This window comes from Natrix helvetica (assembly GCF_964273705.1).
Source record: "Natrix helvetica genome assembly, chromosome: 1".
NCBI lineage: Eukaryota > Metazoa > Chordata > Lepidosauria > Squamata > Natricidae > Natrix > Natrix helvetica.
This window is the reverse complement of record NC_138548.1, coordinates 134,922,397-134,947,737: the sequence shown is the minus strand read 5'-3', so window position 1 is coordinate 134,947,737 and position 25,341 is coordinate 134,922,397. Positions and strand designations below refer to the sequence as shown.

At 38.6% G+C, this 25,341-nt stretch overlaps 1 protein-coding gene across 6 annotated transcripts in view; it reads left to right on the top strand.

Annotated features, from left to right (window-relative positions):
- The window catches only part of SEMA5B (semaphorin 5B), a 532,760-nt gene that overhangs the window by 194,707 nt on the left and 312,712 nt on the right, over positions 1-25,341 (top strand). For all 6 annotated transcript variants that reach the window (XM_081938785.1, XM_081938788.1, XM_081938787.1 and 3 more), the window contains one exon: positions 1,890-1,953. The gene's annotated coding sequence lies outside the window, so the exon portion shown is untranslated. The remainder of the gene's footprint in view (positions 1-1,889; positions 1,954-25,341) is intronic.

The window sequence follows — 25,341 nt, the reverse complement described above, 5'->3', positions numbered from 1 at the left end:
AGAGAATGGGTGCTTGAACCGGGGACTCCAGCACTTAGCTGTTATATAATGTTGACTTTTGCCTTGGACCCCACTCAAGCTAATTTTAGAGTGATGATTTTTTTACATTCAGTTTTATCCTTTAGACATTAATTTGTGCCATCTCTTCAATCTGTCATTTCATTTAAAGATGGTGATCTCTGTGACAAAGCAGTGGAAAGAGTTGTTTTGAGCACTTCAGAGAAGACAGAGGAGCAGAGAAATGACCCACACTTTCACTAATGCTCTTCCAGTTTGGGTGCTTCAGAATCAAATAGCACTGGCACTTAGACTTATATACCACTTCACAGGGCTTTACAGCACTCTCTAAGCAGTTTACAGAGTCAGCATATTTGCCCCCAACAATCTGGCTCCTCATTTTACCCACCTCAGAAGGATGGAAGGCTGAGTCAACCTTGAGCCTGGTGAGATTCGAACTGCCAAATTGCAGGCAGCCACCAGTCAGCAGAAGTAGCCTGCAGTACTGCACTCCACTGCACCACCGTGGCTCATCAAATCCCATTGATAGACTTCTTCTGCCAAAGACTGTTTATTTTTATACATCTATCTATCTGGAAAGTGTTAACATTTGAAAGTTTCTTAATATAAACATTGATGTGTGGGTAGAAAAATAGCACATTGGGGATTTAAATGGATTAAAACATTTCCTTCTATCATGCATATTTTCTATGGGAGAGGAAGCTTTGGATATGGAATAGCATTCGGATGAATTCCGCCTCCTCCTAGTTATTTAAGCATAGTAATACTTGGGGGGGGGGGGAAATGAAATGGCGAGATTTCTTGCGCTGCAAGACAGGCTATATTTGTTTCTTTAGTGGTCATGAGAGAGTTTCAGATTTTTCTCAGATTTGTTTATTTCTTAAAAAGTATTTGCCAAGTGCTTTGAATCATGTTGAGAACACAACGAACTTCAGAATGAGCTGGGTTTGATTGAGTTGGATTGAATACAAAGGTCACATATGTTTCTATTTCCTGAGTGGAGGAAGATAGCTCTCTAAGAATTTAGTGGCTGGGAATGAATGTGCATGTTAACTAACTCCTATGTTTCTTGCAGAGCAACTCACAAAATGTAATTGCCATTTGGTATGCATTAAATAATGTGCTTGCTGTATGTTAGAGTAGCAGGCTCCCAAATGAATGGAGCTGGTTTCTTTGGGATTATTCTCCACAAACCACTTGCTTTAATAAGCCTGAATTTATCTTGTCCTTCTTTGACGTGAACAACCTTTTGGGGGTTAGGGATTGTGCTTAACATCTTTGGAAAGGCCTCAGTGGGTATGTGATGATACAAAGTGGGTGGGATTATGACATCTGTTTGAGTAAGGGCTAGATGTCTTCTTCTTCTTTTTCCTTCTGGGGTTTAGGTTACTTAAAAGATGTTAAGTCTTTTTTAAAGGCTGGTGTGTTTGTGTGTTGTGGTGTGTTTCTTGCCTTTTCTGAGGAGCCATGCTTTCAGGTTTGAGGAATTGTGGCCATAGGGCGATGAGAAGAAGACAGACCCCCCCCAAAAAAAGATTCTGTTCTCAGCCCTAGTTAAATGTTCAGCTAGTAAAGCCATCGGCCAAGGGAAAGACTCTTCCATCTGAGCAATTGAAAAATTCTGAGTTTCCTGGTAATATAAAGCTATCAAATCCATCAAAGGTAGATTCTACAGGCAGATAGTATCGTTTGGCACCGGGCTGTGTCTGAATCTTCATAATGGTGGAGATTTAAAAAAAAATGTTGAATAGAGAAGATTCTGAGTTTATGTTTAGGATTAAATATTGGTAAAATCAAGATCCAGTTCTGCTGATATTGGATATATTGATTAATTCCCAGCACACACTTCATAGTGGTTGCTTTTCTTACAGGCAGTAGCAAGATTACAATGATAGACCATGGACTTCAACATGAGACACTGGTGATGCAGTGGCAGTGAGTATTTTCAGACCAGCTTTTCATTTTTTTAAAAAAAATAAAACCTGTGAGATAACACCCTTTTTAGCCTCTTGTCTTTCACCTCCTTTGGTTTCACCTGCATCCAGATGGCACTTTCCCCACAGGTTATATGGTACAGTAGTATGACATTTCTAACAGCATTTTCAGGGGGTGGGGGGGAGGAGAAAAGGCTGGTTTGAGCTGAAATTACAGATGTATTTTTAGTGTCTATGATCACCCAGGACACAGCAAAAAACAGCCGCAGTTGCAAAGACAGATGACAAAAATAAGAACTGAGTTTGTGCTGGTTGTAATGCTAACATTCCTTAAATACATAGTGGTGCATTAACATGGCCATACTGTAAGTCACAACATTGAAACTGCATCAGTGACAAAGTTAGATTTATCTTAAAGGAGCATCATATTAATTAATTTTTAAAAAATGTGGGCTTTGGGGGGCCCCGGAAGCACATGATATTACTGTTGTGCAAAGAGACACAGCTGGGAATAGGTGGAAAGTCTTATAGTATTTTCCTGGGATTAACAGGTACTTTGGATAGCTTTTGATTATAAGCACATTCATAAACAAAAGGGTCTAATCTCTGGTTGAAGACTTTCTTTAAGAGGTTATAGTAATTTTTCTTTCTTTCTTTACTCTTCCATCTCTTCCTCCCCCTTGGCTTTTGTAGATCAGTCTGTGAGAAGTTTAGTTAGAACCTCTTGGTGGCTGAAGGTCTACTAAGTTTGCTCTTGCTTCATGTCATTTCTGCCAATCCCAGCAATCTGCCAATTGTTATTACTTTTGGCAAACCTTTCAGCTATGAGCCATCTGCCACTTTTCCAGAGGTTCTGCTTACTTGCATCCTTTCTCCAAGTGCATTTGGGACTTGGATTGGACTTGATGACTGGATGACATCTGCTGTTGGTTTAATTCAGACCGCTGTGACTGCTTGGATCTGCTGCAGGTCTTGCAGCTGACCTCAGTCACCAGATGCCTGCTGCCTTTTCTGCTGGTTAAGCTGCTTCTTACAATATCGGTTTTGTCTCCAACTTGTCAAACCACCAGTGCTTCCTCCATTCCTAGATTTGAGATTTCTGGTCAGGTTATTTGCCTGGGCTCGTTGTACAGATCTAAGTGTGATCACTTTGAACAGCTGGAAATTCTACACTAGTACTTGTGGCAGACTCGGTAAGTATTTTATGGAAGACGGGGAAGGGCTTGGTTATTCTGCTCCTGACTTTATTAGATCAGCACAAGGATGGGACTGGAGCTTTTTTGGGGTGTTTGTAAGTTGGGCTACTCTGTGCCATGTCAATCTTGGAGAAAATGTTTTTGGAGGAAAGTTGATCATGGCTCAGCTGTGTTGATTTAGGTGTCCAGTGTTTTGGGGAAAACATTTCCAGTCTTTTATGGGATATGAAATCTCTGATGTTGTGATTTCATCCTGTAATTCTTTTGTAGACTCAGGCACCACAAAGCTGTCTGAGGTGGTTAAACTGGAGGCTCCACAACGTGGGGCAGATCTGTCACATTTTGAGGGGGGGGCTCCTTGTCAAGCCACATAGATGTTCGAGAGTTTAATTACAGGTAGCCGCCACTTAATAACTGCCCTGTTTAATGACCTCTTGAAGTTACAATAGTTTTGAAAAAGTACGTGTACGATTGGTCATTGCATTTACGACTTTTACAGTATCCATGCAGCCATGTGATCAATATTTGGACATTTCACCAAGTGGCAGGAACATACAACTGTTGCGACCTGCAGTTATGTAATTGTGTTCTTCACAACAAGCAGAGTTAATGGAGAAGATGGCAGTAAAATTGCAAGTTGCAGCTACATGATGTCTCACTTAATCCCCTCCAGTGACTCACTTAACACCAAAATGAAAAGTGATGTCACAAACCAATAAAACCCAAACCTCTGTTTTGTTTAATGATGAGTTGCTGATCTCAATTTTGGCCACTAAATGGGGACTATCTGTATTTCTTAAAATCTGCTTGCTGATGAAAACTTTAATAATGGCTCTGCTTCATCCATAGCTCCACCTTGAGCTCTCCTGGTCTGTCTGTCTCTTTCCTTCATCTCACTGTTGGTCATCTCAAATAATATCTATTCTGTAATTGATCAGGTATTAGTGAGTACAAGGTAATACCTTGGTCTCTCAGGATTGTTGGGACTACAAAAAGCCAGTAGCTTTTTGTAGTCCTATATCATGCCCTGATAAAAAAAATGGCTTTCTGTCTGGATGACTCCTAGGGTGAGCCGATAGACAGAAAAGGGAAGCAGTATGCTCCCTCCCATATTTGGGCATACCAGGGGTTGTGACACAATACACACACAATACACACACATATATTATATTATATTATATTATATTATATTATATTATATTATATTATATTATATTATATTATATTATATTATATTATATTATATTATATTATATTATATTATATTATATTATATTATATTATATTATATTATATTATATTATATTATATTATATTATTATTATTATATTATTATATTAAGCTCTGCCCGCTCCCCAGCTCCCACGGCTTGCCACATTAGGGATACCCCCTAGGTCAGTGCATGGAGCTCTGCCCAGCTAGAGAAGGGGGTTGCGTGAGCGCCTGTTCCACCCCAGGAAGCATGCCTCCCAGCCTCACCATGCCCTGGCCCAGCTCTCCCTGCAGAGCCAGGGCGGCGGCACTGCTGTGCTCCGAGCATAACTTCTTCTCTGGCATCCAAACTCCAAAACTCGGCTGCTGAGTTTTCCAGCAGCGGCCGCTCTAGGAGTGCGCTCTATGGTTGTGGGCTGGCTGCCAGACAGTCTTCTGGATAGGGAGTGTTCTAGCAGCCAGCCCACAACCATAGAGCGTACTCCTAGATAGATGATAGATTAGATAGATAGATGATAGATAGATAGATAGATAGATAGATAGATAGATAGATAGATAGATAGATAGATAGATAGATAGATAGATAGATGATAGATAGAAATTGAAGTAACTTATTTCAGTGTGCTTCCATTAATTGCTTACATTTTCTGGAGGAGGTTTGAAAGAGATATTGGAAAGACCAATGCATGCAAATTATGGACTGTTTTTGCAGTAAGCAATAATCTTTTAAGATGATTCTGTATTCCCATTAGAATAACTCACTATTTTGATGAAGATGATAACAGAACAAAAACAATAATTCCAATGAATAGTAGCTAAGATCGAGCCATTCATGATTCTCCTCTCTTCCTACAGCTTATTTTCTCTCCCCGTTTCTATTCCCCCCCCCACAGTTGCCATCTTCTAGCTATCATCTCATTTTAAGGAACTCAGTGTCACTCTGTTCTTATTAATGAATCAACATGTGGTTTTTCATTTCTCAATACTCAGAGTTCCCACCCACCCCATACCTTATTAGAGATTTTCTTATTTTTTAAAAAAAGTGCAGTCTTCTGAGTTCTCTTACTATATGTTGTAAAATGAACCCATTCTAAGTGCTGCTGCTGCGGGACCTATTTCTCTTTACTACTTTTATTATTTCTCTATAAACACTGAAATTGCTTAGTGTTGCCTGCACTTGAAATTATTTTGGAGAGGAAGAAGAAGCTGTAAATGGAAGATAGTTCACAAGTTGCCTGATCTTATGGGCCCACTGTTAAAGTCCTTTGGCAAAGTTTTAATAACTTTCCTTAGCCCTATAAACACACCTTATCTGTATTAGATTTTGAAGGGCAACGTTTGAATTGTTTAGCTTCTTGAGAATTCCGGTTCATTTCTTTTGTCTTTAATTGATGTTTATTCTTAATTTTCAGGCTATTGACAAATAATTACCTGTCTAATTTTATGTGTGTAGATGATTATATATTGAGCCCAGTTGGCCATCTGGTATGCATTATTATGCTGCTTGTTTAATGTACTTATTGGATCTCTATTTTGTTTGGTCAGTCAGTAGCCTGTAATGAAAAACACATTGATTTCACCTTTTTATTTCAAGAGCAATTGATGACTTTTCTCAGACACTATCAGATAATTTAATCAGCAGCTGTTGAAAACTGTTTTAATCAATGGATGGGAACATTTTCCTTGAGAGAAAGTTTATATGAGAAAATAACAGACTAGGGGGTTAATCGAAAATTAAAAAAAAAACCCACATCATTGTTGGACCTTTTTTTGAGTAATTGGGAACCTCTGCCAACTTTTACCATTGCCCCTCAAAGTAAATCAGTTGTTCAACCATTTAATAAACTATAATTATGAAGATTTCTGCAACAGTAGCAGCATCTACAGCAAATTGCAATGACACCAGAAGGGTGACTCATATACGGTGAGATCTCCATGCAAATGCTATCCTAATTTGTATCCCAACATCTGATGCAAATAGAGAAGTCCTGTCATTAGTGTAATGATATCGCCCTTCACATTTTATCTTTGGCCCCCTTCCTTCCTAGGCACTTATGCTCTCCAGGTGCTCTATTTGTAGAGTGTTGGTTGTTTGAAATAAAAATTTTAGCACATTCAGATTGATGGGTTTATACCTGGGAAGATTTGGAGACTTGTGTTGTTATTCTTGTTTCATAGAAATGGAGTTTCTTCTTCTTCTTCTGTGAATGGATGGCTGCACCTTCATATGTCAGGTTTTCTATTCGTAACAATAGGGAACAAGTTGAGGGACATAAAGTAGTTTGCATTTATCTTAGTTTCTTCCATGTGTTGAAGAAAGGCTCTTCATTGAAGATATTAAATTATTAATTCCCAGAAGCTTCCCTAATATATGAAGATTAACTCAGGATTCTAAAAGTTTGAGTTGTAGAAATAAATCTACATGGTAATCGTTCACGGACAAAAACAAGAATATTTTTTTACCTGCTTTGACTTGATTTGTTTTATTTCTACACATATTGTTTATACTAATCATCAACAAATACCTTATAGTTCTTTTGTACTACAGAGAGGGTAAATGTTACTACTTCCAATAGATATAGCTTGCCTAGGCTACTACTGGGACGTAGTGGCTCAGTGGCTAAGATACTGATGTTGTCAGTCAGAAAGGTCAACAGTTCAGCAGTTTGAATCCCTAGTGCCACGTAATGGAGTGAGCTCCCATTACTTGTCCCAGCTTCTGTCAACCTAGCGTTTTGAAAGCATGTAAAAATGCAAGTAGAAAAATAGGAACCATCTTTGGTTGGAAGGTAACAGTGTTTTTTGTGCCTTTGGCGTTTAGTCATGCTGGCCACATGACCACGGAGACACATTCGGATAGCGCTGATTGTTTGGCTTTGAAATGGACATGAGCACTGCCCCCTACAGTCAGGAACGACTATCACATTTGTGCAAGGGGAACCTTTACCTTAGGCTACTAATTATTAGTAAATTCTGGATGAATGCAAGGAGGAACTAGCTAGAGAACATTACTTAGGTGTGTGATGTTTGGAAGTTAAGAGGGTCAGGGCTTGTATGGATACCTTTTTTCCTCAGAATCTTCATCTCAGCAGGAATCTATTTTTGTTAGGACACCTACAGTAGAAGATGAATTGAGATTCTGGATAATTATATGGGGGGAGGATTATTGAAATATCCTATCTTTAGGCCTTTTAAAGTTTAATTGCTAGTATATGGAATCATGTCTAGAATTAGTTTGAAAATTACTACTTAACCACTTAACTGTCCTGATTTGGAACAGACATTTCTAGTATTCCCTCCCCCCCCCCAAAGAAAGTCCACAGCACATCATTGTTTTAATTAAAAAAAGATAATCAGAAGTCTGATAATTCTGTTGTTTGTCCAACATTGTAGCTGATGTAAGCTAAAGACAATGCTCCATGCCCTCAAGAATAAGAGTTTTCCTCTAGGAGACTTTGAAGACCTGGCTGATCTCCCAGGCTTTGGTAGAAAAAATTGCTGGACCGAGGTAGGCATGTTTCCAAACAAAGCACTGGGCCACAGGCATTTATGGAAACCCATAGAATCCTTCTGAGGCCTATAGGCATTCTTAAAGATAGAAATAATGTTTTACAAAATGTCAAACTTTCATTAAAAAACCAATTCTCCTTTGAATAATTTTCCTTTTTAATAACTATATAAAAGTGTATAACTCTGAGGAGAACCCCCGAAGACAGTAACTGGGAGAAGATGATTCTGACCGTCTCGTGACCTTTCTGGCATGGCATGCTCTATTTGTGATACATTAGCCTGCTTCCATCTTTGTAATGTAGCTCTTGAGAAGAGAAGGTTCCCTCTCTTCTGGATCTTTTGTCAGCAGCTTCTGAATGTTTGGCCACTCCTCGTTCTCATTATTTAAATTCTTAGTCCAATTCAGAGGGTAACAATGGATGTGTAGATAGATTAGGAAGGGGCAGGTTGTGGACAGCTTTTTTTCTTTTATTGAAGTAGAACAGGAGTCTCCAAACTTGGTAACTGTAAGAGTTGTGGACCTGCTGTGGACGTCCACAAGTCCTAAAGTTGCTGAGTTTAGAGACCCCTGAAATCGAATCTAGATCAGTGATGAAAGAACGTTTGGGCTCAAGTGAAAAATTCAGAAAATAGCTAACTTGACTCTACTGGCTCCCTTACACGCACGCGCGTGCGCGCACACACACACACACACACACACATGCACACACACACACAGAATGTGGACTGTTGGAAATGCCATTGAACAGGTAAGCTGGGAAGATATACTCGTCTTTACATTATTGTCAGTTAGGGCCAGCTGAGGAATAAGAGATGTTAATGGGAAGACTTATTTTGGAGATCTCTTAACTGAGCATCAAATATGTCATTGGGGGAGCAAAAGTACGATTGTATTCTCTTTGCCCTGAAGCACTAGTTTCTGTGGTAATTATTCTCCACTCTTGGCAGGAGACTGTATTCTTAAAGCAAGTTAGGAAAAGCTGAATCAGAGGCTGGGCTACCTTTAAATTTTTTGGAAGGAAGCACTTGTGGTGATTTAACAAAAAAAAATTACTTCTAATTAAATTCATCAAATACATTTCACTGTAAGATATTTTAAAGATATATCTTAAAGTTAAGTTAAACTAGAAACCATGCAATTTCTTGCTCTGCAGGATCAAAACTTTTATGGATTTTTCACATGTATGAAACCATTTCTAAACTTCTGCACAAAAATTTGTGACTAAAGTGCATGCGAATGGATTTATCTTACACATATAATTGATAGGCAAGCTTCTGCTATGAACCACAGGATACGTTCCTCAGGAGGAAACATTTTCGGGGCTAAGACTACACTGGCACAGATGATGTTAAAAACACCGTGACAAAAATTTTACACAAATAATATCAATTTGTTATTTGAAGAATATATGGTGGAAAAATGGAAGCTTAGTTGGGGAAAACAGAAACATTTAATTAATTTCTATTTGCAGCCTTCTTACATCTTGAACATGTACTTAGGACCATTAATTGTAATAGTGATGTCAGGTCTGCAGCCATTTTTTTTTCTTTTGGATCTTTGGCCTGCCACACTTTCTATTATTATTCTACTATGCATTTTCGATTGTGGGAAAATGGGAGGAGAGATTGTACGGAGTTAGATGCTTTGTAGCCATAACAAAATTCTTTCTAGAAAGCCAAGGTCATCCTTTGTCTTTGCACCTCTGAAGCTGACCGGAACTGGATGGGTGGAAATGCCAGCATAGCAGTGGAAGATTGGACCATGTGATGGACTTGTGGGTGTGGGGCAAGATCTTGAACTTTCAACTGGGTAGGGAAAACCGGGAAGCTTTTAGATTCGGGTTTTCCCAGGTGTGCCAACATGGCTCTCTTAATAAATTGGAACTTTGAGCAATACTTTGCCTTGGCCTCTGATTTACTTTTGGATGCTATTTGGAACCCTGACAAGTGATACATTTCAAAAGTGTTGATTCTAAGGGCAAGAATTAGAATGTAGATAATTTGAAAGATGAAGTTAGGTCTCCATCACTAGCACAAAGGCATATACAATAAATAGTTAAATTGAAATTCTGAAGATCAGAAGGGATTAGGGGTATTTAGTATTTTCCAGATTGTACCTTGAAGCAAAAATTAAGCACAGTCTTATGCTTCTACTTAAGCATGCCTTTGGGTGTTATGTTTCTACATTTCTGCATTGATGTAAGGCATGTGATAGATCTACATTACATTTAATGTGGCCAGAATTGGACCAAGTACAGCATTAACATACTGAATGTCCAATACTTTCTGACAATAGCTATAGATGATGGATTCTGATGGATGGCTGGAAAAATTATAGAAACAGTACAAAATGTGCTGGTTAGGGGAAAAAAAGCAGTTTCAATGGATAAATGTGTACTTTTGAGAGGGGGTTATTTTTAAGGGAAAGAATTGGTCAAGCCATTCACTTTAGGTCTTGATAAATCAGAACTGGACAGACATTGCCATTTGTTCTCAACAGAAGAATTGGCCGATGTACCAATCAGACATTCTGCAGTCAATTGTCCAAGGTAAATGAAGTAATCTGTACTGGAGCTCTGGCTAAAATCCATTGCTGGTTATTGAGGACAAAAGTCAATAATGGATTCTTTAACTAAATCTGGAAGTGAATGCTGGCAAGCATTTCTCTCTCCTCCACTCCCAACTAAGCAGCTGCATATTTTACATTGGAAGCACCAAGATGAAACTTGTTTGATTGGCTTTGTTGCCAGTATTGAAGGATGGTGATGAATGAATGTTGGGTAATAATGTCTTGGCAGAATGGCACTCACTGTCAAGCTGGCCAGAGGAGGGGGATTTATATCAGGAGAGGGAAAAGGAGGAAGATCCAAGAGAATGAGAACAGCTATGAAACACTGAAAACAGTATTGTGCAAAAAATGCAAGAGGCAGAGCAGAAAGAATTGTATGTATGTATTTGTATGTGCATGGTCCTGTTGTTGTGGCCTGTTGACTAGCAGCAGAGCTAGCAGCGGAATCAGACGAGGCGGAGGTTGAAGGAGAGCCTGAGCTAGCTTCAGAGCCTTTGGAAGGCTCTGATAAGGAAACAGCATCAGAGGCAGAGCTGGGGCCTTCCGTCTTCCCGCAGGTGGTGAGACAGCTGTCTTTGGGGCCTGAGCTGAGTGAGGGAGAGGAACAGATGGGGCCCATCCCAGATGCCCATATGCATAGAGAGGAAAGGAGAGGGGAGCAAAGGAAAGCAATAAGCCAGATCTCAGTGAAAATCAGACGTAGACGCTAGCCAGCCCCTCCCTGGCTGGGAAATAAATAGTAGGGGTTTGGGAGTGGCCAGTTGTCACAGACAACCATCCATTTTCTAGTATACAGCAAGCAATTTGGATTGCTTGGATGGAACCAGGATTGTTGGGACTAATTACATTTGGTTTTTGTTTATCCATTAAATAAAACACTGTTCCTGCCCTATTTTGAAAATGTTTATTTTACTTATGAATAAGCAGCTTATCATTACTTGTGAAGGCTAGGTCAGAACACCTGTAGGGAAAAAGCAGAAGCAGAGAGGGCAAAATTGCAAAAGGTTGGGTATAGACAAGAGAACATACAAGACTGAACCGAGGGAGGACAACTTATAATAGAGCTTTAGAGAACACAAAGCAAAGCAAGAGAAGTGTGCTATGTCTACAGGCTTATGTACATAGGTGGGGCAAAAAATGTACAATCCCTGCAATCCTCAAGGAAGATACTGACTTCCTCTGTAGCTACCTGCACATGGGATCGAGGCCCTTAATGAAGGCACATAGGCAGGTTTTCTCCATGACAATCTGTTCCTAACCTGTTTTTTTCAAATCTTTCAGTGGAGTATGTATAGCCCACTCTAACTGGGTATACATCTTGTTGTTGGCCATCCTCTTCTTCTTTTTTCTCCCATCTTTCCTACTGTGAGAGCCTTATCCGGATAATTAGATCATTACATAATGTGTACAAAATAGGATAATTTGAGCCCAGTCATTTGTGCCTCGAATGAGGACTTTGGGTTGATTTGTCCAATGATCCACTGATTTGTTTTTTTGACTGTCTATGGCAGGGTTGTCAAACTCACAATGACATGTTGTAATCACGTGACATATCACAATTTTTTCCCTCTTTGCTAAACCGGGGATGGGCCTGGCCAGCATGTGATGCATCCAGTCTGCGGGCCATGAGTTTGACACTCCTGATCTATGATATTCTCAGAGGTCTTCCACAACACAAAAATTCAGCAGTGTCACTCTTCCTCCTATCCTGCTTCTTTAAAATCCCTGATTTTTACCAATCTTCAGGAGAATAATTTGTCCTTCAAAGTGGAAATTTTGGAGAGCTTTTCTCTCAACAATTTATTAAGACTAAAGACTGCTTTGTCTTAATACTATGAGCAAATCGGAAACGTCCTATTGTACAATCACTGAAATTAGATTTTGTAAGCCACTGAGAATCTATTGGGTGGCTATCATAAATTTAATGAGATAAATATTAGCATTGATTGAGTCTAGGATAGTAGGATTAGATTCCAGATATCCAAAAGAAAAACATAAATTTGAATGCATGATAAGACAGGATAGCTGAGTAAAATAGGGATGAAAGAGTTAGAGATTCTGTTTGAAAATGCTTGTAATTGAAAGGGAAGGGCAATGTTGCTTCCCATGAAGAGACTGGTATTTAAGATTCAGTATTTAAAAAACTACGTTAAGGCCCAGTAAAAGTATAGATACACATCTCTTTGTACCATCTTGAATTCATTGAAACAGCACAAATGCATTTATTCATTGATTCATTCATTTGATTTCTACAGCCGCCCCATTCAACCAAGGGACTTTGAGCGGCTTATAAATTCTAAAATTCTACATTAAAAAAATTAAAAACACATTAAAATAATAAAAAACATTCATGTTGGTTAATGTTGATTAATCAACCAATAATATAGCCATGTCACCAGGCCCTCAACATATTCTGAGCCCCAGGCCTGGATACTCAGCCAAGTTTTTAAAGCTTTGCAAAAAGTCAACGGGGTACGTCTGCCAAGGTAGTTCAAACACAATAGTGAGGCTGGGCCAATTTCTTTCATGAAATAGTTCACTTCTTTTTAAAGAAAGTGTTTTTAAATACTCTAACTAATTTCAGCAGGTTTTGGAGGAGAAGAATACAAATGGGCAAAATTCTCCACAACCCCTTTTTAAAGAGATGATTGCTTTTGCATAGAACTGCATTAAATGGTGCTATGCCCTTGGTGATTTAGACTTATATTACTGTTTCTGTAGATGCCATTCAATCTTTTAATGATGCCTGTAGAAAGCATTGACTGGTGCGTGATTAACAAACATTTCAGACCTAAGATTTCAGCATTTATATCCTTTAATGTCATCTTAAAAACACAAGTCTTAAATTGGGAAATTCACAGGTTGATGAAATGAACGTTGAATGCATATATCCAGGGGTGGTATTTACTTACTTTCCCTACCTGTTTGCAAATGTGCTCGCATGCATGGCTTACACGCATGTATGCGGCTTGAAAATGTGCCTAAATAGGACAGTATAGAGCCTGGCGATTTCCACTACCAGTTCCGGTGAACTGGTCCGAACCGGCTGAATGCCACCTCTACATGTGTCAATCAGATTTATTTGCCTAGTGATTAACTTGATGGTTTTCTGTGATAATAAATTCTTATCATATCTTCATTAACAGCCACTCCCTTGAAGGACGCAGCATTTTTGTTGTATTGATTACAGACATATCAGGCTATAGAAAATCGGTGCAATGTTAGAATTGCTCATAATTTTGTTTTCTCCAGTTTGTGTATAGTGGCATCATTAACACAGGGAAACTGCTGCACTTCATTGTACATTCACCATGGTACATTGAAAGCCTTCTCCCAGTAGTAAAATTGGCCTATTCTTCTGTAAAATGAGGGGCCCATTGGCAGTTCTTTGGCAAGTTAAACAGAGAAACTATTTAATGAAAGGAAAAGTCTTAATGTGGGAAAAGAAAGTAAATGTGACAAGTGCAAAGGAAGATATCAGAGGATTTGTGACTGAATTTCCTAGTAATGCCATGAGGTTGCGTGAGACATATATAAATATGTATATGCAAGTGTGCACTCCCCCCCCACCCCGAATAAATAAAGCACTCACAGGGTTTTCTCTGAAAATGCTGCATAAAATCCAAATCCAATTTTTTACTGTCTAGATTGCTCATTTCCCTTTTGTGGTAAACCCTTTATTTTTAAAACAACCTAATATAGCATAGCTCTGTAACTCAGGCTAGCAATTATGAGTTGGGCCCAGTGCTAGAAGAATTCTGCTTTTGACAAAACAAACGTAGTAAGGTTAAACCAGTTACTTAGGAACATATTTGCCAGTTGACTGTTTTGGGTACATAAAAATAGATGCTTCTTCTCTTTGTATCGTATAATCACCCTTCATTTCCCCCGTTTTGTTTGCTGCTGCCACTGGGTTCTATATAAGAAGCAGGTTAATCTTACTGATAATTTTTTGTAAGATATTGGCCAGCATCTCTGAATTACAAGGCACATACTTCCCCCACCCCCCTCCCCATTATACTTAGCAGCAGATGTTGGAAGAACAGTTGGATGCAAAGGCATAACTCATCAAATCACCTGTGAGCTCAGAATGATTTCATTGAGCAATTGGCAAGAGGTGGTTTTGGAATTAATCAGCAGTGTCACACACAGGTGTGAGCTAGCAGTCTCTTCCGAAAGCGGAAAAGGAGCTACCTTGTTTAGAAATGCTAAAAATGCTTCTTAGGAACTGTAGTCTGGGATAAAGCTGACCAGGGGTGAAATCAACTTACCTTCGCCACTAGTTCACAAATGTGAGCACGCATCCTGCAGGCCGTGAGTTTGACAGCCCTGCTCTAGACAGACGGAATAAACAAAAGCCGTGCTTTTTGTTAATTAATTGGGACCTACAAAATGATGCAAAGTAATACTGAAAATATTAAAGGAGACTTTTGAAGATTGGATCTAGACGTTAGTAGCCACAACATTAACAGTTTTAATCATGATGTCTGCCACTATGGATAGATTATATCCAAAAGATGTCATTGAAAAAGTGATAGACACGGAACAAATTTTATCTGACAAGATAGAGATGGTATCAAAAATCAATTTACAAATGATAGGCCAAAGGAATGATTTGGAAAAGGATATAGAAGAAAAACTGGCAAATGTTTTAATAAATCAAAAGGAAAATACAAATGATAAACTAGGAAAGTGACCTGGATTATTTTTTTTAACTGGTTTTACAAAAGAAGCTTGTTAAAGACCTGAAGAAGTCTGTCTGATAAGCTAAAGAAAAAACTAAGAGAAATCAAGTCCTGTGATAATATTTGAATGAATTAAAGATTAAGACTGTTAGAAGTAAAATGAAGGAATATAAAGTTAATTTATTTGATCAAAGTTAAAACAAAATATGCTGTTACTTCTAGCAACTTATTTCTGCTGACACCAGGACTTAAAAGACCATATTTTATCGATTTGACTATCAATAAAAGATGGGTATGGGATAAAGAGGTGTTTGTAATCTTAAGGTGACAAGGCACTAAATTTATTTATGCTTGTGATGAAGATTGGAAGTCACTTTCTTCCCAGATATTTCTTTCTGGTTTCTTATTCTTACTTCTCCCTTTCTTTTATTCCTTTTTCTTTGCCCTTTTCACTTTCTATTTTCATCTCTTTAAGTTTAGTTTGCATTAGGTGTGTGTGTGTGTGTGTGTGTGTGTGTGTGCATATATACATCTTTCTCAACCCTGCCCAATTTTTGCTGAATTTCTAGCTGTGTAAACCTATATGATTTTCTCATGTGCCTTCTTGAATAGAAGCCATGGAATGCAAGGATAATTTATTTCTACAAGATTTTCCCTACCCACAAGATACTTTATTAAAAAGTCTGCTCTTATTTCTAGTAAAAAAATAAATTATACTGATTGATTACCTGCCATCGAGTTGTTGACTCCTAGCAAACATATAGATAGGTTTTCTCATTGACAAGCTGTTCCTCCCTTTTAAAGCTCTTGCAATGATGGCTCATTATCATTGTAACTGAGTCCACTCACTTTTGTGACTAGTTGTTCGCCTCTTGTCTTTCCTTCAACCTTTCTGTGCATTAGAGCTTTCTCCATCTATGTTTTTGTTTTCAAGGCTTACAGCTTCCGAGCCTCAGCTGGTGATTCCCCAAGACGTTGTTCCTACCAAAGTCACTGAAGGCCTCAAATGCATCAATGCATCTAAGGGGCAGCTCTTTAATAGTTCTGTAAACATGTTTTCAACAGCTTACAGGAACACATTGAAGATTCCAACATGCGGGAATATGCTGATCCATGACGATAATAAAAGATTTGATCTGATCATGCAGGAGCCTTCGTTTCAATGTTCCTTTTTCATATATTATTATAAATGCTAGGAAGCTTAGTTAAGATTAATAAAACAATGTGGATGATGCTCAGTTAGACAATTGAAAGTATGCCATGTTTAAGGTTAAAAAAACCTGTTGCATTGTGAGCCAGCTTAAAGTCATTTTTCAATGTATTCCAGTTCCTCCTCTAGATAAGAGAGTCAGATTTTGTGGGGAGACCCATGTTTTGCAACTATAAATTAAATTAAGAACAGCTGTGCACATCTTCAACTGGTGTTCCTTTAAATGTGGAATATTTCACTTTAACTCCAATTTAGAATATTCCACAGTATACCACTTTGTGTGTACTGCATTATTAAATTGCAGCAAATAACTTTCTTTGGGAGCATAGTTGGTAATGATATCCTTTCACATATGATGGACGATTAATATAACCCTACAGTTCAGAAAAGACCTTGTATTAATCTCCATTTTTTGCAGTGAATTTTGGTGATTATTTATAGCAACTAGGGAATTGGTATTCCGTTTGCTTTCCACTGTATTTTCACAGCTTGCCATTTTACTGATGCTATCCCAATGTGGCTTGTTTTCGGGATTGGGAAGGCTGGTCTGGAGAGTTCTTCAGCTCATTTCATGTCTTAGGATCTTGTTCATTTTAAATGTATACATTTCTGGAATGTTTAAATGAGAAGCAGGTGAGAGAATTCACAAGTTTATTCTCTGTAGCATAGATCATGCATACATGCATCCTGCAACGTGACTTTAGTATGCAACTATAATGCAAAAGACTTATAGAGATGGGGCAAGATAGAGTAGGATGGAATAAGGTATTAAACTATTTCATATTGATCTTTTAAACTGGTTTTCCCCTCTTTGTCTATGGAGGAAAAGTCCCTTGTTTTGATTCAAAAATACCAGTTACGGTATTACAGTCTGTTAAAAAAAATTTGACCAAGACCCAGAGCTGCTAGTAACTTAAGGGGTAATAATGCTGTGTCTGAGTTTTCTTACAGAAATTCAATTAAGGGGGATTATAAACACAGTGGCAGGTCTGTTTTATTTACAGTTGCAAATTAAACGCTGGCCTCACACTGGTCATTTATAGAGAATGAGGTGTTAGGTAATTTTGCACAACTCGGAGTAGATTTTTCTAAATGTTCTTTCATATTGTTTGATTTGGCATTGGGGTGGCATAGAGGTCTGCTTGAATGAGCAAAAGGCATCAATAGATAGTAGAAGGGCGGAAACTTTGCAACAAAAAGCAAGTTATCACCCACTGTTATTCAATAGGAGGCACACTTCCCATCTACATAGAGTGTATTCCCTGCAGAGGTTTAGTCTTCTTTCTATTCCTCCCACACACCCCAAAAGAGTGAGCTGGGTCTGTTTCCTAATTTTGAGTTTAAGTGCAACTGTTGTATCAGGTATGCAAATGATGGTGAAAGAGGGCATATATTTAATTTGTTTAAGAACGAGATGTCGTGTTCCATACCGTGCAAGTGAACTTTTTTCCCTTTTGCTCTCTCATGCTTTGGGGTTCTACAGGGGGGTTTTAAATTGTTTTTTTTAAACCCCAGGTGATAGAAAGCAGGGGAGCAGAAGCAGGAGTTATTTTCAAGGCCACGGTGGAACTATGCTAGCAGCTTTTCTCTGATGGAAGCTGTTTTCTGAAACCTTGAAAGGCATTTTGATGGAGCTGTGTATATGAGAACAAACAGAGGCAAGGTTTGATGCCTTGGGATAAAGATGCATTTGCATTTGTGGAGGAATAATGAAACAGTCACCTCCCCTATAAGAAACTTGGCAATTTCAGAGGAGAAGCCTGAAGAAGTTCTTTTCTGGTTTTGGAAAGAGTATGATTGCTTCTGTACTCTACCCCAACTGCTTGCTTGCTGGCTTGCCTGCCTGCCTGCCTACTTACTTACTTACTTAAAGGTAAAGGTTCCCTTCATTCCCAACTCTAGAGAGTGGTGCTCATCTCCATTTCAAAGCCGAAACACCAGTGCTGTCCGAAGACATCTCTGTGGTCATGTGACTAGTATGACTAAATGCCGAAGGCGCACGGGACCTTCTGTTACCTTCCCACCAAGGTGGCCCCTATTTTTCTACTTGCATTTTTACCTGCTTTCAAACTGCTAGGTTGGCAGAAGCTGGGACAAGTAATGGGAGCTCACTCCATTACGTAGCACTAGGGATTAGAACCACTAAACTATGGACCTTTCTGATTGACAAGCTCAGCATCTTAGCCACTGAGCCTCTGTGACCCACACTTACTTACTTATTTACTTACTTACTTACTTACTTACTTACTTACTTACTTACTTACTTACTTGGCCTTTGAGTCAATGCTGACTCCTGGCAACAATTTGGACTATTTCTTGCAGTTTTCTTGGCAAGATTTCAGATGTGAAGTTTGGTCAAGATGACCCAATTGGCTTTAGAGACTAGAGCTTACAGTGGTTTCCAGTCTGATGCATTAAGTCCTACAAAGAGTCCTTGACTTACAACCACAGTTGGATCAGAATTTCTGTGGTTAAGCAAGGCAGTTAAGTTATTCATGCGTGATTTTACAAACTTTTTTTTGCCAAAGTTGTTGACTGAGTCATGCGGTTGTTAAGTGAATCTGGCTTTCCTCATTAACTTTTCTTGTCGTAAGCCAGCTTGGAACATCACAATCACATAGCTGCACATGTGGTAAATACATGGCACTTGCCAAGCAACCCCAATTTTTATCACATGCAGGAATATGCTTGGGAAGTTGTGATAGTCAGGAATTAGTGATAGATAGTGTTTAAGGCAGGTTGTTAGTCACTTTTTTCAGTGATTTTTCATTGTAACTTTGAATGGTAGCTAAACATATGTGTCAGGGTTCCAAGTAACACCCCCAACAAAAGAAGACTCCAAGGCTAGGCATTCCTGCAAAGTTTCACTTTATTAGAGATGTCATATTGGCACATCTGGGAAAAACCAAATCTGAAAGGTTCCAGGTTTTCCCCACCCAAAAGAAAGTCCAAGTCCCTGCCCCAGCACCCACAGGTCCATCACAAAGTCCAATCAATGCACCATCCTAACTGGAGATACTCCCTAGTCACATTCCTCCAGGTGCAGGGCAGCGCGGCCTTGACTCTCGGAGAAAGGAATGTTATTTTGACTATATCTCTCCCAACTCCATATAATCCCCCTCCCAGTTTCCCACAGCACAGAATGTGCAGGCCTGAAGATCCAAGGCCTAATGTGGCTTCCAGGCCTGACAATATGGTTATAAGTCAAGGATTACCTGTATACCAAACTGGAAATCTTTCCCTTAATCGGCACTCCTTTAATCAGTAATCTAATCTTTCCTCTCCCCCTTATTAGATAGTTGTGGAGTTGTCAATAACTGGTTAGGCATATGGACTTTGGGACATAAAAAGAATGCCAATGGGTTTCTTTTGGAATGATTTTTTTGCTCGTAAAAGGTTGGGAAAATTGTTATTTCCCTGAGATTTGGAGGAGATTTAATTGTGTTCTACAAAAGTCTGTATTGATGTCCAGTCTGAGAATGATCTTCTCTAGCCATCCTTTGCAAATTATATTATTTTTATTTTGCCCTGGAAACAGTACAATTGTGCTATCATCTCCATTGATTTTGCTTGTGGAAACCCAGTCTTTGGGAATTGTGATCATGTGACCATGGGGAAACCGTGATGGTCGGAACTCCAAGGACTAGTCATAAGTACCATTCATTTAGCACCCCTGTAACTCTGAAAGATCATTGAATGAATGGTCATAACCTAAGAACAACTTGCATCTTATATCAAATGTGGCTAGGAAGGCATTGCATTTAGTGAGCTGACAGTGGGAGATAGAGTGCTATTGATGTGAACCCATACATGGCTTCACTTATACAAATAGAAGGACCACATTGGTTATGATAAAGATAGAAAAATGCAAAGCATCAGAAGTTTAGCCATAGATAAATGAATTTATTTGCTTCCAAGATAATAAGAACATGATTTCTTTCTTCCCTTTATTACTTTAAAATAACAGTCGAAAGGTGATTCATACAATTTCTTTGACATAGTATATAAAGCATTAAAATTTAGGGATGACTATTACCAAAAATATTAAGATAATTTTTATTAAAAATCATATACTGTCATGGAACAAAGAAAGAGGGAAATGAAAAGATAGGCTAACAATATTTCAGCATTTAAGGGTGGATTGCAGCGATAGAAATTATAAATTTTCCAAGGCTCAATTTTCTATTTCAGTACCTCAGGGGAAATCCCAGAATGGGTTTTGAGATATTGCTTAAAACAAAGCAAAGCAAAACAAAACAAAACAATACTTTTCCTTTAATACAAGAAAAAAAAACCAATTAATGAAACAATTTTTATAGACCTCAGAATTAGGAAGGCTGGCGCATATCCAATTTAAGAATATATTCAAGCTGTGAAGTTAGGCATGTAAGTCTATTAATTTTGAAAGACCCCTTTAAAATAATGGCTCAAAACTGAACTCTACTAGAGCTAAATAACAGTACATCAGTGGTCCTTTCACCCAAAATATTTTTCTAGAACACCACAAAATTGAACATATTTTTTTACTAAAACAATGCTCTCAGTTTGGAAAGAGAATTAGTGAATACATGTGTGCTGAATGTGTGTATATTTATATGCTTTGATAAAGGATACTTCGTTGTTTGTCTCAAATGAAATTTTTGAGAGGATGCAACTTTTATAGAATAAAAGCTTTCTATAGCTATAGAAAACCTCTCAATAAAGAACAGATAAAGGAATGAATAGGTGACAAGTTTACCAGGGTTGTTCAACTGTCAATTTAAATCTCAAGTGTGCAATAAAGAACTTAGTGCTTCAGCAAATTAGCTTTACACCATTTAAACCACTTAAATTAACAATTTTCAAAATTTATAGACCACCATTGCAAATGGAAATAGGACATCCATTTCTTGATTTAAAGCAGGGGTGTCCAAACTTGGGAACTTTAAGACTTGTGGACTTCAACTCCCAGAATTCCCCAGCCAGCAGCTCCCAAAGTTCCCAAGTTTGGACACCCCTGATTTAAAGAAAACAAAGGGAGCACGAGCCTCATTTAACTAGCATTCATTTAACATTCATTCAAACTTACAACAGTACTGAATTAGTGGTAGTGACAACCTGTCCTTGTATTTATGGCTGTTACAATGATACCATTGCAATGTTCATGGTTATATTCCCTACAGCTTCCAACAAGCAAAGTCAATTTGGGAGAAGCCAACAGGAAGTTGCATGTTGTGGTCATGTGAGATCCTCACTTAACGATGGCAGCTGGGACTAAGAGGCACAGTCATGTGGTTTTTATAAACTTATAACTACATTGCTTAACTACTACCTGTATATGATATAACAACTACCTGTATTATGATTTAGGAACCTTCAGTAGCAAATGTGCAGAAATCTAGTAGCAGGAATATTGGAAGTATTGTTACACTCAGAAAAAATATCAAGCCAGGTTGAGATAAAAGGAGGGAAAGTGAGGAGAAATGAGGCATTTCAGTAAAAAGAGAAAAGGTTTATTTAAAAATCCCTACACAAGCCTTCCTCCCAATAACTTAATATAAACTCTATGGATATTATAACTGTGATATAGAAAGGCATACATTCTGTGTGTCTTTCAATATATACAGCCTAGTTGATTTATGGAAATCATTGGGAATTTCATAGCCTTGCATTATCACCACTCTATAACTTACAGTGGAAATTTCAGTCCCAGTTGCAGTTTTTAAGCCAAGGACTACCTATGTTACAGATTTTTCAAGGAAAAGTACAATCTCACCAAGCAAACTTTCTTGCTTTGAATTTGTTTGCTTACTATCAGCTATGATTGGGAACATCACCTCCCTTGCACACACTATCCTTCCCTCCATTCCTGTTCTCGCATCCTTTCAAGACTTTGCCCAATGAGAATTACTGAGAGAGAAGGGAGCTTATCTCTTCCTTTGCTGTTGGCATTCCAGTGAAAGATCATTGAATTTGGGGGAGAGAAAGAGAAGCCACCAGGCCTTCTTTATCCACATCATTCAATTACTTTGCAAATTAAAATGGAACTGTTCATCCCCTTCCAGGTTATTAGCACAGCCAAGTATTGATATAACACAACCTTGCTTGCATCCCTTGAAGATAAATAAAAAAACAAAACGAAAAGTGCCTATATAATGGTTCACATTAAAAATGCTTTTAAGGAGTGACATGGACAAGCAATGAAAAAGCAATCAAACAGAAGAAGTAACAATGGATTCCTTATCATTATAACAACAGACTGAGAAAGACTCTTCAGAGAATAGGAATTAGTAAGATTCTTGACACAGTCAAGAATTTCAGCCAAAGTGACATTAGTGGTCCAAACCTGACATACTTTCCACCTGTATGCCAACTGGCTCTCAACCAGTTGAATTTAAATTGTATATGCCTTGAGCCAGTACTTATATCCAACAGCGGCTGGAATGATCTCAAAAGTGCTGGGTCACTCCTTGCATCTCTAGCTTCTCTTTTCTGCACAGGGCCCCAAATGTAGACCTCATCTGGATCTTGAATTGAGGAGAACAAAATGTTGTAGTTGTAGCTGAGACATACCTTCGCGTATTGAACAGACAGTATAACTGCATATGCTTATCATCATATCTGAAAATCAGAGAAAGTATTTGCTGGTTTTTAGAAAGACAATTTCTCATTTCAGAGGTTTCATTTCAGAGGTTCTGGAAAGTTGTTTTCAAAAACTGCAAACCGTTTCTCCAGTTTTCATAGAATAGCAAGTGTATCATCCATAGCATGTGCTGCAGGTTTCCTTCAAGTGTTGGGAGTCTTGTAAACTTGGGAATATGCTTAATATCAGGGGTGGGCTTCAAAATTTTTAGCAAGGGGTTCTCTGCCCAGTTGCTGTGTGGGCGTGGCCATGGTGGGCATGGCCTAGTTGGCCTCCTGCACCACAGTGGGGGGAGGCTTTCTTTGAGCATCCGGGAGAGCGAAAACGGCCTCCCCAGGTTTCGGAGGCCCCGTGGAGGCCAGAAATGTACCACTTTCCGGCCTTCCCAAACTTCCAGTAGGCCCGTTTTTATCCCTCCCTGAGCCTCTGTGTGTGCCCTGCACTTAATCTGCATCCAAAATGGGTCGTGTGGGGACTCCTGGGAGGGGATGGGTGGGCAGGGTCAGCCAGGAGTGCGATTTGGGGGTTCTCCAAACTGCACAGAATCTTAGCTAGAAGTTCTCCCAAACCTCTGCGAACCCCCAGCAGCCCACCCCTGTTTAAAATATATGTCATCCTATAGCAATGTTCTCGATCCTCTTCAAAAAAACTCTAAAACAAATCTGCTTGCTCAAATTTGTAAATCAAGAAATAATTCCTCAGAAATCTAAAGGGTTAAGAATGGATCCATGGCTTTCATCCATTTGTGGAATTGTATCTGACTTTTAGTCTTTTACAGGAAGCTACCTGCTTTAGCCCAAATTAGATCAACATTGACCCTGTATCTTCTGGAGCACAGTTGGTTGACACGGGAGAATTTATGGAAGGAACAGAAATTGAGTCATTAAGCTGCAAAAAGGGCTGTATATTGAAGCCCTTATTTCTCGCTAAACAAATAATAATCTCATTTGCTTGTAATAAAAGAGGTGGATTGGGAAGATCAGAGCTGAAAAGCAGTCTCAGTCATGGGAGTTCAATTAAGAATTATGTTAATACATGGATTAGTAATTCCCCAAATGCTTTTGTTTAAACAGTGGCAAAACAAGTGGCGGCACAAAATAACTAAATTGAGTTTCCTTTCACAAACTCAATAGAGAAATGTGCAGTTTTTACATCCTTTTCCTACCCTCCCCATTTTTTAATTTGGCCACAGTGTTTGAGTTTTTTATATTAACTTATTTATGTTTTTAGTTTTTTTTAATGATTATAAGCCACCCAGAGTTACCTTGAAGTAAGTTGGGCGGCCAATAAAATAATTTTTATGAACAAACGAACAAATAAAAAATTTATTTGTTAGATTTACATTCTGGTTTTTTTTAAGAGCAGAAGGAGACATGCTAGCATTCCCTCTTCAAATTTTCTCCATGACAACCCTGTATAATAGGTTGAACTGGGAAATAGGTAGAGGCCTATATATATATTGGTCCCCTTTAGTTATATAGAGACATGTTGAGAATCCTCTGTGCTGTAATGCCATCACTACATTCCCCTACTCCTAAACAAACTTTCTTGGCTTATTGTTGCTTTGATAACAGAAGTAACTATATTCTGACCATGGTCAAAAGCCAGATAGAAATTTTGAATGTGAAAATTTTCTTCTGTGATATTATCCTTAGAGCCTGATTGTGCATATGTTTGTAGAGAAAAGCTAAAGTTCAAGACTCAAAGAATGGATTTCTTCTCTGGCTTAACCTTGAAGATGAATCCCAAGATAGTAGATATAGCTGGAAGAAAAGAAGGATGATCTGTCAGTGTCTCACAGAGGATCGTCCACCAGGGTTCCATTTTCCCTGAACTTTGTCCAATGCTGTAATACTACTAGTTTTAAATCCTAAGCCTTATATTGTCTTAGAGATCAGAATGCTTCTTGTGCCAGGGGAAAGCTAGGTGGGGGCCCTCCCCTGTACACTGAAAGAGCATCTACTCACCTCTTCAGCTTATTATGCAGTGCCAAGGTCAGCATGCCTTTGGGATTGATTATTTCATGTTGATTCTAATAATAGAGGTGATTATTAGGTTGCTGGGAGATCCTCTGGATAATAGGCGAAGTACAAATGTTTTAGGTAATTAAATGAAATGTGTTATATGGAAGAAGTAGGTGAGAAGAAGCATATTGGCATAAGGGTTGCTTTTTTCAGCCTTTAAATGGTTTAGAGGGACTGGGGAAAGTGAGATAACAGAATAAGTACAATTAATTTACTGTCTCGTCTGTCCACTTACAACTATTTTTTGATATGGTTGCACAGAGAATGAATGTGAGTGATACCCAACAGTTGGGGTTATTGATGAACTGGAGAATATGAACAGTTGTAGGCTCCACTGCTGCTTCAGATGGAAATGAAATTA